The sequence below is a fragment of the Heterodontus francisci genome, chromosome 15, assembly GCF_036365525.1.
Source record: "Heterodontus francisci isolate sHetFra1 chromosome 15, sHetFra1.hap1, whole genome shotgun sequence".
In the NCBI taxonomy this organism is placed as follows: Eukaryota; Metazoa; Chordata; class Chondrichthyes; order Heterodontiformes; family Heterodontidae; genus Heterodontus; species Heterodontus francisci.
Window position 1 is genome coordinate 102205017 of NC_090385.1, and position 21339 is coordinate 102226355.

Sequence of the window (21339 nt, forward strand, 5' to 3'; positions counted from 1 at the left end):
AATTACACACAAACACAGATAAACGCACGTGATCATAATCACACACAAACACAGATAAACGCACGTGATCATAATTACACACAAACACAGATAAACGCACTTGATCATAATTACACACAAACACAGATACACGCACGTGATCATAACTACACACAAACACAGATAATTACATGAGATCATAATTACACACAAAACAGATAAACGCATGTGATCATAACTACACACAAACACAGATAAACACACGTGATCATAACTACACACAAACACAGACCAACGCACCTGATCATAACTACACACAAACACAGATAAACGCACCTAACCATAACTACACACAAACACAGATAAATGCTCGTCATCATAACTACACACAAACACAGACAAACGCACCTGATCATAACTACACACAAACACAGATAAACGCACCTAACCATAACTACACACACACACACAGATAAATGCACTTGATCATAATTACACACAAACACAGATAAACACACGTGATCATAATTACACACAAACACAGATAAACACACGTGATCATAATTACACACAAACACAGATAAACGCACATGATCATAACTACACACAAACACAGATAAACACAGGTGATCATAATTACACACAAACACAGATAAACGCACATGATCATAACTACACACAAACACAGATAAACACAGGTGATCATAATTACACACAAACACAGATAAACGCACGTGATCGTAACTATACACAATATTATCTGGTCATTATCAAACTGCTGTTGTGGGAGCTAGCTATGTGCATATTTGCTGCCAGGTTTCATACATAACAACAGTAACTATACTTCATGGGTTTAAGGTGCTCTGGGATGTCCTATGATAACAAAAGGCACTGTATAAATGCAAGTCTTTTTTTGTTATCTTGTTCCTCTTTCACTTTGGAGGCTTAGTCAACCATTTAGCATCTGAAAAGTGGGTGTGTAGGTTTAGGACTTTTGGGCCAGTGTGCTACTGGTATCACACACGATTGAGTCTTAATATTTTGATCCAATGTTGCAAGACAGTCTGCAGCCACTATGCTGGTCTATCTCTTTACTGTCACTTCACAACATTCCCACCAGTGCCTGTATGTGCTTCATCAAGTTAAGCATCTACATTCCATATTATTGCTGCATTGCGAGTAGATGCAGCATCTGGGCTATTACTCAGCATCAAGCATTGCCTACCTGCCCACCAGAAAGCACCAGTTATAGAAGACAGGCAGTGTGATGACACCAAGCCAGTGGTAATACTGATCCTCTGCAGGGTCCATCACAAACACTGAACACTTCCTGCAAAACAGAAAATAAACTGCAATCAAACAGGAGGGAAGGACTGTGACTTAGGAGCAGAAACAGGCCAATAAACACGCACTGTTGGTGTAGTCCCATTCACAGATATAAATACAAACATTGTCCATGTATTCTCATTCTTAGATAAATAACCATAAACTCTCAATTCCCATTCACACATACATAAACACACACAGTCCATGTGTTCTCATTCACGCACACGTAAACACACACAGTCCGTGTGTTCTCATTCACGCACACGTAAACACACACAGTCCGTGTGTTCTCATTCACGCACACGTAAACACACACAGTCCGTGTGTTCTCATTCACGCACACGTAAACACACACAGTCCGTGTGTTCTCATTCACGCACACGTAAACACACACAGTCCGTGTGTTCCCATTCACGCACACGTAAACACACAGTCCGTGTGCTCCCATTCATGCACACATAAACACACACAGTCCGTGTGTTCTCATTCACACCTGTATAAACACACACAGTCCGTGTGTTCTCATTCACACAAAGAAACACACACTATCATTGGGCTGGATTTTAAGAACCCACCGCCGATCTCAGCAGTGAGCTCAAAAATTGACGGCCCACGTGCCAAAAGAGCCGCCATGATCTTAAGTTTAGCAGCTCATTTAAATAGCCGGGGTGACCACCCCCCCTCTCTCCAACCAATCACCTGGAGGGGGCAGGCTCTCCATCCCCAGCAATGGTGTCAGCTGCCTGTGTGCAGGCAGTGGAATCTTTTTTAAAGGGCAGCCAGCCCTGCCGGCATATTTAAATTTTTAAAGAAAGATACCCTCAAAATTAAGCAAATAAATTTATTATGACCCTCTCCCAGCCCCCCAATAACAATTACAATAACTATTAGCCCTTTCCCTACCCCAAAACACTTGTTATTTACTTATAACCTCTCCCCCAGCGCCAAACTGCGCAAAGTGTAAGGTTCAACCCTTCCCTCCATCCCCTACACCCATTTCGTGTATTTGACCCCACAGCATCCCCCCTCTGCACTGATAAACTTACCTCCTCCACCCCCCGCTCCACCTGGACAGGGATCTGAAGGCACGGGACTGCCAGCCACCATGCCAAAGATCGCGGCGGCCTTCAAGATTGGAGGTCAGCGCATTTAAATGTATTCATTTTCTTGATTTGCATTTTTAAATTGTGGTCCTATTGCCCAGCAACGGGGGCCTGCCACAGTGCCTTGCTGCTGCCAGGAGGGTCGGGCAGGGCCATGCAGTGTCGAGATCTGTGGCAGACCTCATCTGGAGCCATCTTCAGACCCCACCCCCAGCCAGGGATTGCACGTCAAGGGCTTGTTAAAATCCAGCCCATTGTATTCTCATGCACAGATAAGCACACACTGCCTGCATTCTCATTGACAGATATATAAACACAAACTGTTCATGTATACTCATTCACAATTAGTTAAATGCGCACTGTCTATGCATTCTCATTCACAGAAATATTCACACACATTGTCCGTGTATTCATATTCGAAATAAATAAGCACGCAGGGTCTGTGTATTCTCAGTCACAGTTATATAAACACACACTGTTCATGTATTCACATTCAAAGGTAGATAAATACACACTTTCTGTTTATTCTCATTCACAGATATATAAACACACACTGTCTGTGTATTCTCATTCAAAAATAGTTAAATACACACTTTAAGTGTATTTTCATTCACAGATATGTAAACACACACTGTCTGTGTATTCTCAGGCTGGACAACATTCAGGCTTGGTCTGACATGTGGCAAATAATCTCTGCACCACACAAGTGCCAGGCAATGACCATCTCAAACAAGAGAGCGTCTAACCCTCTCCTCTTAAAGTTAAATGGTATTACCATCGCTGAATCCCCCACTGTCAACATGCTGGGGGTTACCATTGACCAGAAACTGAACTGAACCAGCCACATAAGTAATGTGGCTATAAGAGCAGCTCAGAGGCTGGGAATTCTGTGGTGAGTAACTCACCTCCTGACTCCCTAAAGCCTGTCCACTGTCTACAAGGCACAAGTCAGGAGTGTGATGGAATACTGTCCACTTGCCAGGATGGGTGCAGCTCCAACAACACTCAAGAAGCTCAACACCAAAGACTTGCAGGTTGATAGGTAAATTGGCCATTGTAAATTGCCCCGAGTGTAGGTAGGTGGGAGGAGAATTGAGGGAAGGTGGGGATGTGATAGGGACTATGGGATTAATGTAGGATTAGCATAAATGGGTGGTTGATGGTCAGCACAGACTCGGTGGGCCGAAGGGCCTGTTTCAGTGTTGTATCTCTATGACTCTACCACCATCCAGGACAATGCAGCCCACTTGATTGACACCCCACCCACCACCTTTAACATTCACTTCCTCCACCACTGACGCACAGTGGCAGCAGTGTGTACCATCTACAAGATGCACAACAGCAAAGCACCTTCCAAACCCACGACCTCTACCACCTAGAAGGACAAGGAATGCAGACACATGGGAACACCACCACCTGCAAGCTACCCTCGAAGCTGCACACCATCCTGACTTGGAACTATATTGCTGTTCCTTCACTGTTGCTGGGTCAAAATCCTGGAACTCACTTCCTAACAGCACCTACACCCCAAGGACTGCAGCGGTTCAAAAAGCAGCTCACCACCACCTTCTCAAGGGCAGTTAGGGATGGGCCATAAATGCTGGCCTAGCCAGCAATGCCCACATCCCATGAATGACTAAAAAAAAACTCATGCACAGGAAGCCTGTGACCAGTGGTGTACTGCAGGGATCGGTGCTGGGACCCTTGCTGTTTGCAGTGTACATTAATGATTTAGACGAGAATATAGGAGGTATGATCAATATGTTCGCAGATGACACGAAAATTGGGGGTGTCGTAAATAGTGAGGAGGAAAGCCTTAGATTACAGAACGATATAGATGGGCTGGTAAGATGGGCGGTGGAATGGCAAATGGAATTTAATCCTGAGAAGTGTGAGGTTATGCATTTTGGGAGGACTAACAAAGCAAGGGAATATACAATGGATGGTAGGATCCTAGGTAGTACAGAGGGTCAGAGGGACCTTGGTGTACTTGTCCATAGATCACTGAAGGCAGCAGCACAGGTAGATAAGGTGGTTAGGAAAGCATATGGGATACTTGCCTTTATTAGCCAAGGCATAGAATATAAGAGCAGGGAGGTTATGATGGGACTGTATAAAACGCTAGTTAGGCCACAGCTGGAGAACTGTGTACAGTTCTGGGCACCACACTATAGGAAGGATTGCACTGGAGAAGGTGCAGAGGAGATTCACCAAGATGTTGCCTGGGCTGGAGCATTTCAGCTGTGAAGTGAGACTGGATAGGCTAACGTTGATTTCTTTAGAGCAGAGAAGGCTGAGGGGGGACATGGTTGAGGTATACAAAATTATGCTGATCCCCTGACTGTGGCGGTTCATAACAATGGTGCTGTTCCTCCGATTGCGCAGGGCATCTGGCTGAAAAGCCTGAGCGTTGTCATTCAAGCCATTGATCTTGGGTGCACTGTTGCACTGTTGAACTACAAGAAAGCCCCCAGCGAGTTAACATCCATAGCACTTAAAACAGCCAGAAGTGCTGCACAAAGAACAGCCAGGCGCTGCGCAAATGACTACTGGCAACACCTTTGCAGTCATATTCAGCTGGCCTCAGACACCAGAAATATCAGAGGAATGTATGATGGCATTAAGAGAGCTTTTGGGCCAACCATCAAGAAGATCGCCCCCCTCAAATCTAAATCAGGGGACACAATCGCTGACCAATGCAAGCAAATGGACCGCTGGGTGGAGCACTACCTAGAACTGTACTCCAGGGAAAATGTTGTCACTGAGACTGCCCTCAATGCAGCCCAGCCTCTACCAGTCATGGATGAGCTGGACATACAGCCAACAAAATCGGAACTCAGTGATGCCATTGATTCTCTAGCCAGCGGAAAAGCCCCTGGGAAAGACTGCATCACCCCTGAAATAATCAAGACTGCCAAGCCTGCTATACTTTCAGCACTCCATGAACTGCTTTGCCTGTGCTGGGACGAGGGAGCAGTACCACAGGACATGCGCGATGCCAATATCATCACCCTCTATAAGTACAAGGGTGACCGCGGTGACTGCAACAACTACCATGGAATCTCCCTGCTCAGCATAGTGGGGAAAGTCTTCGCTCGAGTCACTTTAAGCAGGCTCCAGAAGCTGGCTGAGCGTGTCTACCCTGAGGCACAGTGTGGCTTTCGTGCATAGAGATCCACCATTGACATGCTGTTCTCCCTTCGCCAGCGACAGGAGAAATGCCGTGAACAGCAGATGCCCCTCTACATTGCTTTCATTGATCTCACCAAAGCCTTTGACCTCGTCAGCAGACGTGGTCTCTTCAGACTACTAGCAAAGATCGGATGTCCAGCAAAGCTACTAAGTATCATCACCTCATTCCATGACAATATGAAAGGCACAATTCAGCATAGCGGCTCCTCATCAGACCCCTTTCCTATCCTGAGTGGTGTGAAACAGGGCTGTGTTCTCGCACCTACACTGTTTGGGATCTTCTTCTCCCTGCTGCTCTCACATGCGTTCAAGTCCTCAGAAGAAGGAATTTTCCTCCACACAAGATCAGGGGGCAGGTTGTTCAACCTTGCCCGTCGAAGAGTGAAGACCAAAGTACGGAAAGTCCTCATCAGGGAACTCCTCTTTGCTGACGATGCTGCATTAATATCTCACACTGAAGAGTGTCTACAGAGACTCATCGACAGGTTTGCGGCTGCCTGCAATGAATTTGGCCTAACCATCAGCCTCAAGAAAATGAACATCATGGGACAGGACGTCAGAAATGCTCCATTCATCAATATCGGCGAACACGCTCTGGAAGTGGTTCAAGAGTTCACCTACCTAGGCACAACTATCACCAGTAATCTGTCTCTAGATACAGAAATCAACAAGCGCATGGGTAAGGCTTCCACTGCTATGTCCAGACTGGCCAAGAGAGTGTGGGAAAATGGCGCACTGACACGGAACACAAAAGTCCGAGTGTATCAAGCCTGTTTCCTTAGTACCTTGCTCTATGTCAGCGAGGCCAAGAGCGATGTCTCAATTCATTCCATCTTCGCTGCCTCCGGAGAATCCTTGTCATCAGGTGGCAGGACCGTATCTCCAACACAGAAGTCCTCGAGGCGGCCAACATCCCCAGCATATACACCCGACTGAGCCAGCAGCGCTTGAGATGGCTTGGCCATGTGAGCCGCATGGAAGATGGCAGGATCCCCGAGGACACATTGTCCAGCGAGCTCGTCACTGGTATCAGACCCACCGGCCGTCCATGTCTCCGCTTTAAAGACGTCTGCAAACACGACATGAAGTCCTGTGACATTGATCACAAGTCGTGGGAGTCAGTTGCCAGCATTCGCCAGAGCTGGCGGGCAGCCATACAGGCAAAGCTAAAGTGTGGTGAGTCGAAGAGACTTAGCAGTTGGCAGGAAAAAAAACAGAAGTGCAAGGGGAGAGCCAACTGTGCAACAGCCCCGACAACCAATTTTATCTGCAGCACCTGTGGAACAGTCTGTCACTCTAGAATTGGCCTTTATAGCCACTCCAGGTGCTGCTCCACACACCACTGACCACCTCCAGGCGCTTCCCCATTGTGTCTCGAGACTAGGAGGCCGAAGAAGACGACGACAAGATTATGAGGGGCATTGATAGAACATAGAACATAGAACAGTACAGCACAATACAGGCCCTTCGGCCCACGATGTCGTGCCGACCCTTTAACCTACTCTAATAAGATCAAACTACCTACATACCCTTCATTCTACTATCATCCATGTACCTATCCAAGAGTCGCTTAAATTTCCCTAATGTATCTGCTGCTACTACCACCACTGGCAGCGCATTCCACGCACCCACCACTCTCTGTGTAAAGAACCTACCTCTGACATCTACGATAAACCTTCTTCCAATCACCTTAAAATTATGCCCCCTGGTGATAGCCCTTTCCACCCTGGGAAAAAGTCTCTGGCTATCCACTCTATCTATGCCTCTCATCATCTTGTACACCTCTATCAAGTCACCTCTCATCCTTCTTCGCTCCAATGAGAAAACCCTAGCTCCCTCAACCTTTCTTCATAAGACATGCCCTCCAATCCAGACAGCATCCTGGTAAATCTCCTCTGCACCCTCTCTAAAGCTTCCACATCCTTCCTATAATGAGGCGACCAGAATTGAACACAATATTCCAAGTGTGGTCTAACCAGGGCCTTATAGAGCTGCAGCATTACCTCACGGCTCTTAAACTCAATCCCCCTGTTCATGAAAGCCAACACATCTATCAACCCTATCAACTTGGGTGGCAACTTTGAGTGATCTATGGACATGGATCCCAAGATCCCTCTGTTCCTCCACACTGCCAAGAATCCTGTCTTTAAGCCTGTATTCTGCATTCAAATTCGAACATCCAAAATGAATCACTTCACACTTTTCCAGGTTGAACTCCATCTGCCACTTCTCAGCCCAGCTCTGCATCCTGTCAATGTCCCGTTGCAACCTACAACAGCCTTCCACACTATCCACAACTCCAGCAACCTTTGTGTCATCGGCAAACTTACTAACCCAGCCTTCCACTTCGTCATCCAAGTCATTTATAAAAATCACAAAGAGCAGAGGTCCCAGAACTGATCCTTGTGGAACACCACTGGTCACCGAGCTCCATGCTGAATACTTTCCATCTACTACCACCCTCTGTCTTCCATGGGCCAGCCAATTCTGTATCCAGACAGCCAAATTTCCCTGTATCCCATGCCTCCTTACTTTCTGAATGAGCCTACCATGGGGAACCTTATCAAATGCCTTGCTAAAATCCATATACACCACATCCACTGCTCTTCCTTCATCAATGTGTTTTGTCACATCCTTAAAGAATTCAATAAGGCTTGTGAGGCATGACCTGCCCCTCACAAAGCCATGCTGACTATCTCTAATCAAACTATGCTTTTCCAAATAATCATAAATCCTGTCTTTCAGAATCCTCTCCAATAATTTGCCCACCACCGACGTAAGACTGTCTGGTCTTTAATTCCCAGGGTTATCCCTATTCCCTTTCTTGAACACGGGAATAACATTTGCCACCCTCCAATCATCTGGTACTACTCCAGTGGACAGTGAGGACGCAAAGATCATTGCCAAAGGCACAGCAATCTCTTCCCTCACTTCCCGTAATAACCTTGGGTATATCCCGTCTGGCCCCGGGGATTTATCTATCCTCATGTCTTTCAAAATTTCCAGCACATCCTCCCTCTTAACTTCAACCTGTTCGAACATATCAGCCTGTTTCACGCTGTCCTCACAAACGACCAGGCCCCTCTCACTCGTGAATACTGAAGCAAAGTATACATTACGGACCTCCCCTACCTCCTCCGACTCCAGGCACAAGTTCCCTCCACTATCCCTGATCGGCCCTACCCTCACTCTGGCCGTCCTCTTCTTCCTCACATAAGTGTAGAACGCCTTGGGATTTTCCTTAATCCTACCCGCCAAGACTTTTTCATGTCCCCTTCTATCTCTCCTAAGTCCATTCTTCAGTTCATTCCTGGCTACCTTGTAACCCTCTAGAGCCCTGTCTGATCCTTGCTTCCTCAACCTTAAGTAAGCTTCCTTCTTTCTCTTGACTAGCTGTTCCACATCTCTTGTCATCCAAGGTTCCTTCACCCTACCATCCCTTCCCTGCCTCATCAGGACAAACCTATCCAGCAGTCGCAGCAAGTGCTCCCTAAACAACCTCCACATTTCTGTCGTGCATTTCCCTGAGAACATCTGTTCCCAATTTAAGCTCCCCAGTTCCTTCATTGTAATAGCATTGTAATTCCCCCTCCCCCAATTAAATATTTTCCCATCCCGTCTGCTCCTGTCCCTCTCCATGACTATAGTAAAGGTCAGGGAGTTGTGATCACTATCACCGAAATGCTCTCCCACCGAGAGATCTGCCACCTGGCCTGGTTTGTTGTCAAGCACCAAATCCAATATAGCCTCCCCTCCAGTCAGCCTATCTACATATTGAGTCAGGAAACCTTCCTGGACACACCTGACAAAATCTGCTCCATCCAAACTATTTGCACTAAGGAGGTTCCAATCAATATTAGGGAAGTTGAAGTCACCCATGACAACAACCCTGTTACTTCTGCACCTTTCCAAAATCTGCATCCCAATCTGTTCCTCCGTGTCTCTGTTGCTACTGGGTGGTCTATAGAAAACTCCCAATAAAGTGACTGCTCCTTTCCTGTTTCTGACTTCCACCCATAATGACTCAGTGGACAAACCCCCCTCGACGACCTCCCTTTCTGCAGCTGTGATACTATCCCTGATTAGCAATGCCACTCTCCCATCTCTTTTACCTCCTTCCCTATTCCTTTTGAAACATCTAAACCCCGGAACATCCAACATCCATTCCTGCCCCTGTGATATCCACGTCTCTGTAATGGCCACAACATCGTAGCTCCAAGTACTGATCCATGCTCTAAGTTCATCACCCTTATTCCTGACACTTCTTGCATTAGAATAGACACACTTCAACCCATCATACTGGCTGCAACTTTGCCCTGTCAACTGTCTAACCTTCCTCACAGACTCTCTGCACTCGATATCTGCCTGTTCAACAGCTACCTCATCCACTGATCCGTAGCTCCGGTTCCCATCCCCCTGCCAAACTAGTTTGAACCCTCCCGAAGAGCTCTAACAAACCTCCCGCCCAGGATATTGGTGCCCCTCCAGTTCAGATGCAACCCGTCCTTCTTGTACAGGTCCCACCTTCCCCAGAAGGTATCCCAATGATCCACATATCTGAAGCCCTCCCTCCTACACCAGCTCTGTAGCCACGTGTTCAGCTGCACTCGCTCTCTGTTCCTAGCCTCACTAGCACGTGACACCGGTATCAATCCTGAGATTACTACTCTGCTCGTCCTGCCTTTTAGCTTCCAACCTAACTCCCTATATTCGCTTTTCAGGTCCCCATCCCTTTTCGTAGCTATGTCATTGGTACTGATGTGTAACACAACGTCTGGCTGCTCCCCCTCCCCCTTAAGAATTCTGCAGACTCGATCCGAGACAACCCTGCCCCTGGCACCTGGAGACAACATACCATCCCGGAGTCTTGTTCGCGACCACAGTATCTCCTGTCTGTTCCTCTAACTATTGAATCTCCTATCACTATTGCTCTCCTATTCTACCCCCTTCCCTTCTGAGCCACAGAGCCAGGCTCAGTGCCAGAGACCTGACCGCTATGGCTTTTTCCTGGTAGGTTGTCCCCCCCAACAGTATCCAAACGGGTATACTTATTATTGAGGGGAACGGCCACAGGGGATCCCTGCAGGGGATTCCCTTTCCCTCCCCTGATGGTCACCCAGCTACCTTTATCCTGTAACTTAGGTGTCACTACTTTCTTATAAATGCTCTCTATCACCTCCTCAGCCTCCTGAATGATCCAAAGTTCATCCAGCTCCAGCTCCAGGCCCCTAACACGGTCTGTGAGGAGCTGGAGTTGGGTGCACTTGTCACAGGTGAAGTCAGCAGGGACACAAGTGGTGACCCTTACCTCCCACATCCTGCAAGAGGAGCATGCAACTGCCCTATCTTCCATCCCCTCTTCACTAAATGGACAACAGAGAATAGGTTAGATAGGAATAAACTTTTTCCCTTACTGGAGGGATCAACAACTGGGGGGCATAGATTTAAGGTAAGAGGCAGGAGGTTTAGAGGGGACTTGAGAAAAATCCTGTGAATGTGAAAAATCCTGGAATCTGCAACACAATGCGTGAAGGGGTGGAAGAGACAGCAACCTTCAACATTTAAGAAGTATTTAGATGAGCACTTGAAACGCCATAGCATACAAGGCTATGGGGCCAAGTGCTGGAAAATGGTATTAGAATAGAACAAAGAACAAAGAACAGTACAGCACAGGAACAGGCCATTCGGCCCACCAAGCCGGCGCCGATCTTGATGCCTGTCTAAACTAAAACCTTCTGCACTTCCGGGGACGGTATCGCACTATTCCCATCCTATTCATGTATTTGTCAGGACGCCTCTTAAACTTCGCTATCACTGCAAGCGACAGCTGGACACTCTCTGTCCTCCCATGTGCTTTTCCAGCTGTAAGTCTTCAGTGTACTCATCGTTTGAGGAGGAGTCCTGCTCACATCTCTCCTCATCCTGCAGGGCCTCCCTCTTATTGAGTTCGTAGTTGTGCAGAGCACAGAAAACAGCAACTATACGAGCTCCACTTTCCGACTCATACTGCAGGGCATCACCCGATCTTTCCAGGCAGTGGAATCGCATTTTCAGCCTGCTCAATGATGGCTTTTGTAAATCCATGGCTGGCAATGTATCTCTCCTTTGCAGCAGTGGACGGGTTTTTCACTGGTGTCAGGAGCAATGTCTGCAAGTATTCTCATTCACAGATATATAAACACACGCTGTCTGTGTATTATCATTCACAGTTATGGAAACACATGCTGTCTGTGTATTCTCACTCACACATAAAGAAACACACACTGTGCATTCTCGCTTATAGATTTATAAACACACACTGTCTGTGTATTCTCATTCACAGATACATAAACAAACACTGTCTGTGTATTCTCATTCACAGATATATAAACAAACACTGTCTGTCTATTCTCATTCACAGATATATAAACACACACTGTCTGTGTATTCTCATTCACAGATATATAAACAAACACTGTCTGTGTATTCTCATTCACAGATATATAAACAAACACTGTCTGTCTATTCTCATTCACAGATATATAAACACACACTGTCTGTGTATTCTCATTCACAGATATATAAACACACACTGTCTGTGTATTCGCACTCACAGATATATAAACACACACTGTCTGTTTATTCTCACTCACAGATATATAAACAGAGACTGTCTATGTATTCTCATTAACTGAAATATAAACACACTGCCTGTGTATACTCACTCACAGAAATATAAACACACACTGTCTGTATATTCTCATTCACAGATGTAGTAAAAGCAGTGGAAGGGAGTTTCTCAAAATGGAGACGTGTGACCAGTGGTGTTCCACAGGGATCCGTGCTGGGACCACTGTTGATTGTGATGTACATAAATGATTTGGAGGAAAGCATAGGTGGTCTGATTAGCAAGTTTGCAGACGACACTAAGATTGGTGGAGTAGCAGATAGTGAAGGGGACTGTCAGAGAATACAGCAGAATTTAAATAGATTGGAGAGTTGGGCAGAGAAATGGCAGATGGAGTTCAATCAGGGTAAATGCGAGGTGATGCATTTTGGAAGATCCAATTCAAGAGTGAATTATACTGTAAATGGAAAAGTCCTGGGGAAAATTGATGTACAGAGAGATTTGGGTGTTCAGGTCCATTGTTCCCTGAAGGTGGCAACGCAGGTCAATAGAGTGGTCAAGAAGGCATACGGCATGCTTTCCTTCATCGGACGGGGTATTGAGTACAAGGGTTGGCAGGTCATGTTACAGTTGTATCAGACTTTGGTTCGGCCACATTTGGAATACTGCGTGCAGTTCTGGTCGCCACATTACCAAAAGGATGTAGATGCTTTGGAGAGGGTACAGAGGAGGTTCACCAGGATGTTGCCTGGTATGGAGGGCGCTAGCTATGAAGAGAGGTTGAGCAGATTAGGATTATTTTCATTAGAAAGACGGAGGTTGAGCGGGGACCTGATTGAGGTGTACAAAATCATGAGAGGTATAGACAGGGTGGATAGCAAGAAGCTTTTTCCCAGAGTGGGGGATTCAATTACTAGGGGTCACGAGTTCAAAGTGAGAGGGGAAAAGTTTAGGGGGGATATGCGTGGAAAGTTCTTTATGCAGAGGGTGGTGGGTGCCTGGAACGCGTTGCCAGCGGAGGTGGTAGACGTGGGCACGATAGCGTCTTTTAAGATGTATCTAGACAGATACATGAATGGGCAGGAAGCAAAAAGATACAGACCCTTAGAAAATAGACGACATGTTTAGATAGAGGATCTGGATCAGCGCAGGCTTGGAGGGCCGAAGGGCCTGTTCCTGTGCTGTAATTTTCTTTGTTCTTTGTTCTCTTTGTTCTATAAACATCCACTGTCTGTGTATTCTCACTCACAGATATCTTAATAAATGCTGTTTGTCTATTCTCACTCTCAGATCTTTAAACACACACTGTGTATTCTCACTCACATATAAAGAAACACACACTGTGTATTCTCACTCACAGATATATAAATACACGCTGTCTGTCTATTCCAGTCACAGAAATATAAACACACACTGTCTGTATTCTCAGTCACAGATATATAAACACATACTGTCGGTGCATTCCCACTCACAGATAAATAAACACACGCTGTCTGTGTATTCTCATTCACAGATATATAAAAACACACTATCTGTGTATTCGCACTCACAGAAATATAAACACACACTGTCTGTGTATTCTCAGTCACAGAAATATGAACACACGCTGTCTGTGTATTCTCATTCACAGATATATAAAAACACACTATCTGTGTATTTGCACTCACAGATATATAAACAAACGCTGCCTGTGATTCTCACTCACAGATACATAAAAACACATTGTCTGTGTATTCACAACCACATAAATATAAAAACACACTGTCTGTCTATTCTCATTTACAGATATATAAACACACACTGTTTATTCTCACTCACAGATATATAAACACACACTGTCTGTGTATTCTCATTCACAGATATATAAACAAAAACTTTCTGTGTAATCTCATTCACAGATACATAAAAACACATTGTCTGTGTATTCACAACCACAGAAATATAAAAACACACTGTCTGTCTATTCTCATTTACAGATAAATAAACACACACTGTTTGTGTGTTCTCATTCACAGATATATAAACACACAATGTCCGTGTATTCTCACTCACAGAAGTATAAACACACGCCCTCTGTGTATTCTCATTCACAGATATATAAACACACGCTGTCTGTGTATTCTCATTCACAGATATATAAACACATAATGTCCATGTATTCTCACTCACAGAAGTATAAACACACGCTATCTGTGTATTCTCATTCACAGATATATAAACACACGCTGTCTGTGTTTTCTCATTAACTGATATATAAACACAAACTATCTGTGTATTCTTGTTCACAGATATATAAACACATGCTGTCTGTGTATTCTCACTCACCGAAATGTGAACACACACTGTCTGTGTATTCTCACTAATAGAAATATAAACACACACTGTCTGTCTATTCTCATTCACGGAAATATAAACACACACTGTCTGTGTTTTCTCATTAACTGATATATAAACACAAACTATCTGTGTATTCTTGTTCACAGATATATAAACACATGCTGTCTGTGTATTCTCACTCACCGAAATGTGAACACACACTGTCTGTGTATTCTCACTAATAGAAATATAAACACACAATGTCTGTGTATTTATAATTCACAGAAATATAAACACACACTGTCTGTGTATTCTCATTCACAGAAATATAAACACACGCTGTCTGTGTATTCTCATGCTCAGATATATAAACACAAACTATCAGTGTATTCTTGTTCACAGATATATAAACACATGCTGTCTCTGTATTCTCACTCACCGAAATATAAACACACGCTGTCTGTGTATTCTCATTCACGGATACATAAACACATGCTTTCTATGTATTCTCATTCAAAGAAATATAAACACGCTGTATGTGTCTTCTCACTCACAGATATATAAGCACACACTGTCTGTGTATTTATCATTCACAGAAATATAAACATACGCTGTCTGTTTATTCTCATTCTTAGATATATAAACAAACAATGTCTGTGTATTCCCATGTACAGATATATAAACAAACGCAGTCTCTGTATTCTCATTCACGGATATATAAACACACACTGTCTGCGTATTCTCATTCACAGATATATAAACACATGGTGTCTGTGTATTCTCAGTCACAGAAATATAAACACACGCTGTCTGTGTCTTCTCATTCACAGATATATAAACACACCCTGTCTGTGTATTCTCATTCACAGATATATAAACACACACTGTCTGTCTATTCTCATTCACAGAAATATAAACACACGCTGTCTGTGTATTCTGATGCACAGATATATAAACACACACTGTCTGTGTATTCTCATTCACAGATATATAAACACACACTGTCTGTGTATTCTCAGTCACAGAAATGTAAACACACACTGTCTGTGTATTCTCAGTCACAGATATATAAACACACACGGTCTGAGTATTCTCATTCACAGATATATCAGCACACGCTGTCTGTATATTCACAGATATGTAAATACACACTGTCTGTGTATTCTCATTCACATATCTATAAACACACACTGTCTGTGTACTCTCATCCACAGTAATATAAACACACACTGTGTGTATTCTCAGCTACAGATATATAAACACACTGTCTGTGTATTTTCATTCACAGGTATATAAGAAACGCTGTCTGTGCATTCTCAATCAAAGATATATAAGCACACACATTCTGTATATTCTCATTCACAGATATAGAAACACACACTGTCCATGTATTCTCATTCACATATATATATAAACACACACTGTCTGTTTATTCTCAGCTACTGATATATAAACACACTCTCTGTGTATTTTCATTCACAGATATATAAAGACACGCTGTCTGTGCATTCTCAATCAAAGATATATAAGCACACACATTCTGTACATTCTCATTCACAGATATATAAACACACACTGTCTGTGTATTCTCATTCACAGAAATATAAACACACGCTGTCTGTGTATTCTGATGCACAGATATATAAACACACACTGTCTGTGAATTCTCATTCACAGATATATAAACACACATTGTCTGTGTAATCTCATTCACAGAAATTTCAACACACACTGTCTGTGCATTCCCAGTCATATAAATATAAACATAGGCTGTCTGTGTATTCTTAGTCACAGAAATATAAACACACACTGTCTGTGTATTCTCAATCACAGAAATATAAACAAACACTGTCTGTGTATTCTCAGTCACAGAAATATAAACACACATAGTCTCTGTATTCTCATTCACAGAAATATAAACACACACTGTCTGTGTATTCTCAGTCACAGAAATATAAACACACATAGTCTCTGTATTCTCATTCACTAAAATATAAACACACACTGTCTGTGTATTCTCAGTCAAATAAATATAAACACAAACGGTCTGAGTATTCTCAGTTACAAATATATAAATGCACTGTCTGTGTATTCTCATTCCCAGATATATAAAAACACGCTGTCATTGTACTCTCAGTCACAGAAGTATAAGCACACACAGTCTGTTTATTCTCATTCACAGATATATCAACACACACTGTCTGTGTATTCTCATTCACAGATATAAACTCACACTGTCTGCGTATTCTCATTCACAGATATAGAAACACATTGTCTGTGTATTCTCATTCACAGATATATAAACACACACTGTCCGCGTATTCTCACTCACAGAAGTATAAACACACGCTGTCTGTGCATTCTCATTCACAGATAAATAAACACACACTGTCTGTGTATTCTCAATCACAGATATATAATCAGACACTGTCCGTCTATTCTCATTCACAGACATATAAACACACGCTGTCTGCGTATACTCAGTCACAGAAATATAAACACACACTGTCAGTGTATTCTCATTCACAGATATATAAACACACACTGTCTGGGTATTCCCATTCACAGATATAAACTCACACTGTCTGTGTGTTGTCATTCACAGATATATAAACACACACTGTGTGTGTATTCTCATTCAAAGATATATAAGCACACACTGTCTGTGTATTCTCAGTCACAGAAATAGAAACACACACTGTCTGTGTATTCTCATTCACAGATATATAAACACACATTGTCTGTGTAATCTCATTCACAGAAATTTCAACACACACTGTCTGTGTATTCTCATTCAAAGATATATAAACACACACTGTCCGTATTTTATCATTCATAGATATATAAACACACGCTGTCTGTGCATTCTCATTCAAAGATATATAAGCACACACTGTCTGTGTATTCTCATTCACAGAAATATAAACATACGCTGTCTGTGTATTCTGATGCACAGATATATAAACACACACTGTCTGCGTATTCCCATTCACAGTTATATAAACACACATTGTCTGTGTAATCTCATTCACAGAAATTTCAACACACACTGTCTGTGTATTCTCATTCACAGATGTATAAACACATGGTGTCTGTGTATTCTCAGTCACAGAAATATAAACACACGCTGTCTGTGTCTTCTCATTCACAGGTATATTAACACACACTGTCTGTGTATTCTCAGTCGCAGAAATGTAAACACACACTGTCTGTGTATTCCCAGTCACTGAAATATAAACATAGGCTGTCTGTGTATTCTCATTCACAGGTATATTAACACTCACTGTCTGTGTATTCTCAGTCGCAGAAATGTAAACACACACTGTCTGTGTATTCTCAGTCACAGAAATATAAACACACGCTGTCTGTGTCTTCTCATTCACAGGTATATTAACACACACTGTCTGTGTATTCTCAGTCACAGAAATATAAACACACACTGTCTGTGTATTCTCATTCACAGTAATATAAACACACACCGTCTGTGTATTCTCAGTCACAGAAATATAAACACACACGGTCTGAGTATTCTCATTCACAGATATATCAGCACACGCTGTCTGCATATTCACAGATATATAAACACACCCTGTCTGTGTATTCGCATTCACAGATATATAAACACACGCTGTCTGTGTATTCTGATGCACAGATATATAAGCACACACTGTCTGTGTATTCTCATTCACAGTAATATAAACACACACCGTCTGTGTATTCTCAGTCACAGAAATATAAACACACACTGTCTGCTTATTCTCAGCGACAGATATATAAACACACTCTCTGTGCATTCTCAATCAAAGATATATAAGCACACACATTCTGAACATTCTCATTCACAGATAAATAAACACACACAGTCCGTATATTCTCATTCACAGATATATAAACACACGCTGTCTGAGTCTTCTCATTCACAGATATATAAACACACACTGTCTGTGTATTCTCATTCACAGAAATATAAACACACGCTGTCTGTGTATTCTGATGCACAGATATATAAACACACACTGTCTGTGTTCTCATTCACAGATATAAAAAACACACTGTCTGTGTAATCTCATTCACAGAAATTTCAACACACACTGTCTGTGTATTCTCATTCACAGATATATAAACACATGGTGTCTGTGTATCCTCATTCACAGAAATATAAACACACGCTCTCTGTGTCTTCTCATTCACAGATATATAAACACACACTGTCTGTGTATTCTCAGTCACAGAAATGTAAACACACACGGTCTGTGTATTCCCAGTCACAGAAATATAAACATAGGCTGTCTGTGTATTCTCATTCACAGATATATAAACACACGCTGTCTGAGTCTTCTCATTCACAGATATATAAACACACACTGTCTGTGTAATCTCATTCACAGATATATAAACACACGCAGTCTGTGTATTCTCAATCACAGAAATATAAACAAACACTGTCTGTGTATTCTCATTCACAGATATATAAACACACACTATCCATGTATTCTCAATCACAGAAATATAAACACACACTGTTTGTGTGTTCTCAGTAACAGAAATATAAACACACATAGTCTCTGTATTCTTATTCACAGAAATTTCAACACACACTGTCTGTGTATTTTTGTTCACAGATATATAAACACACGCTGTCTGTGTTTTCTCATTCACAGAAATATAAACACACACTGTCTGTGTATTCTCATTCCCAGATATATAAAAACACGCTGTCATTGTACTCTCAATCACAGAAATATAAACACACACAGTCTGTTTATTCTCATTCACAGAAATCTCAACACACACTGTCTGTGTATCCTCATTCAGAGATATATAAAAACACACTGTCTGTGTATTCTCATTCACAGATATATAAACACACGGTGTCTGTGTTTTCTCATTCAAGGATATATAAGCACACACTGTCAGTGTATTCTCAGTCACAGAAATAGAAACACACACTGTCTGTGTATTCTCATTCACAGATATATAAACACACACTGTCTGTGTATTCTCATTCACAGAAATGTAAACACACGCTGTCTGTGTATTCTGATGCACAGATATATAAACACACACTGTCTGTGTATTCTCATTCAAAGATATATAAACACACATTGTTTGTGTAATCTTATTCACAGAAATTTCAACACACACTGTCTGTGTATTCTCATTCACAGATATATAAACACATGCTTTCTGTGTCTTCTCCTTCACAGATGTATAAACACACGCTGTCTGTGTATTCTCATTCACAGATATATAAAAACACACTGTCCATGTATTCTCATTCACAGATATATAAACGCACGCTGTCTGAGTCTTCTCATTCACAGATATATAAACACACACTGTCTGTGTATTCTCATTCACAGAAATGTAAACACACGCTGTCTGTGTATTCTGATGCACAGATATATAAACACACACTGTCCGTGTATTCTCATTCACAGATATATAAACGCACGCTGTCTGAGTCTTCTCATTCACAGATATATAAACACACACTGTCTGTGTATTCTCATTCACAGAAATGTAAACACATGCTGTCTGTGTATTCTGATGCACAGATATATAAACACACACTGTCCGTGTATTCTCATTCACAGATATATAAACGCACGCTGTCTGAGTCTTCTCATTCACAGATATATAAACACACACTGTCCGTGTATTCTCATTCACAGAAATGTAAACACACGCTGTCTGTGTATTCTGATGCACAGATATATAAACACACTCTGTCTGTGTCTTCTCCTTCACAGATATATAAACACACATTGTCCGTATATTATCATTTACAGATATATAAACACACACTATCTGTGCATTCTCATTCACAGATATAAACTCACACTGTCTGTGTATTCTCGTTCACAGATATATAAACACACGCTGTCAGTGCATTCTCATTCAAAGATAATTAAACACAAACTGTCTGTGTATTCTCATACACAGATGTATAAACACACGGTGTCTGTGTATTCTCACTCACAGAAATATAAACTCACACTGTCTGTGTATTCTCATTCACAGATATATAAACACACGGTGTCTGTGTATTCTCACTCACAGAAGTATAAACACACGCTGTCAGTGCATTCTCATTCAAAGATAAATAAACAAACACTGTCTGTGAATTATCAATCACAAATATCCAAGCACATATTGTCTGTTTATTCTCATTCACAGAAATATAAACTCACGCTGTCTGTGTATTCTCATTCACAGAAATATAAACTCACACTGTCTGTGTATTCTCATTCACAGATACATAAACACACGGTGTCTGTGTATTCTCATTCACAGAAATATAAACTCACACTGTCTGTGTATTCTCATTCACAGATATATAAACACACGGTGTCTGTGTATTCTCATTCACAGAAATATAAACACACACTGTCTGTGAATTCTCAATCACAAATATCCAAGCACATACTGTCTGTGTATTCTCATTCACAGAAATATAAACTCACACTGTCTGTGTATTCTCATTCACAGATATATAAACACACGGTGTCTGTGTATTCTCATTCACAGAAATATAAACTCACACTGTCTGTGTATTCTCATTCACAGATATATAAACTCACACTGTCTGTGTATTCTCATTCACAGATGTATAAACACACACTGTCCGTGTATTCTCACTCACAGAAATATAAACTCACACTGTCTGTGTATTCTCATTCACAGATATATAAACACAGAGTGTATGTGTATTCTCAGTCACAGAAATATACACATACACTGTGTATTCTCATTCACAGATATATAAACACACGCTGTCTGTGTCTCCTCATTCACAGATATATAAACACACAC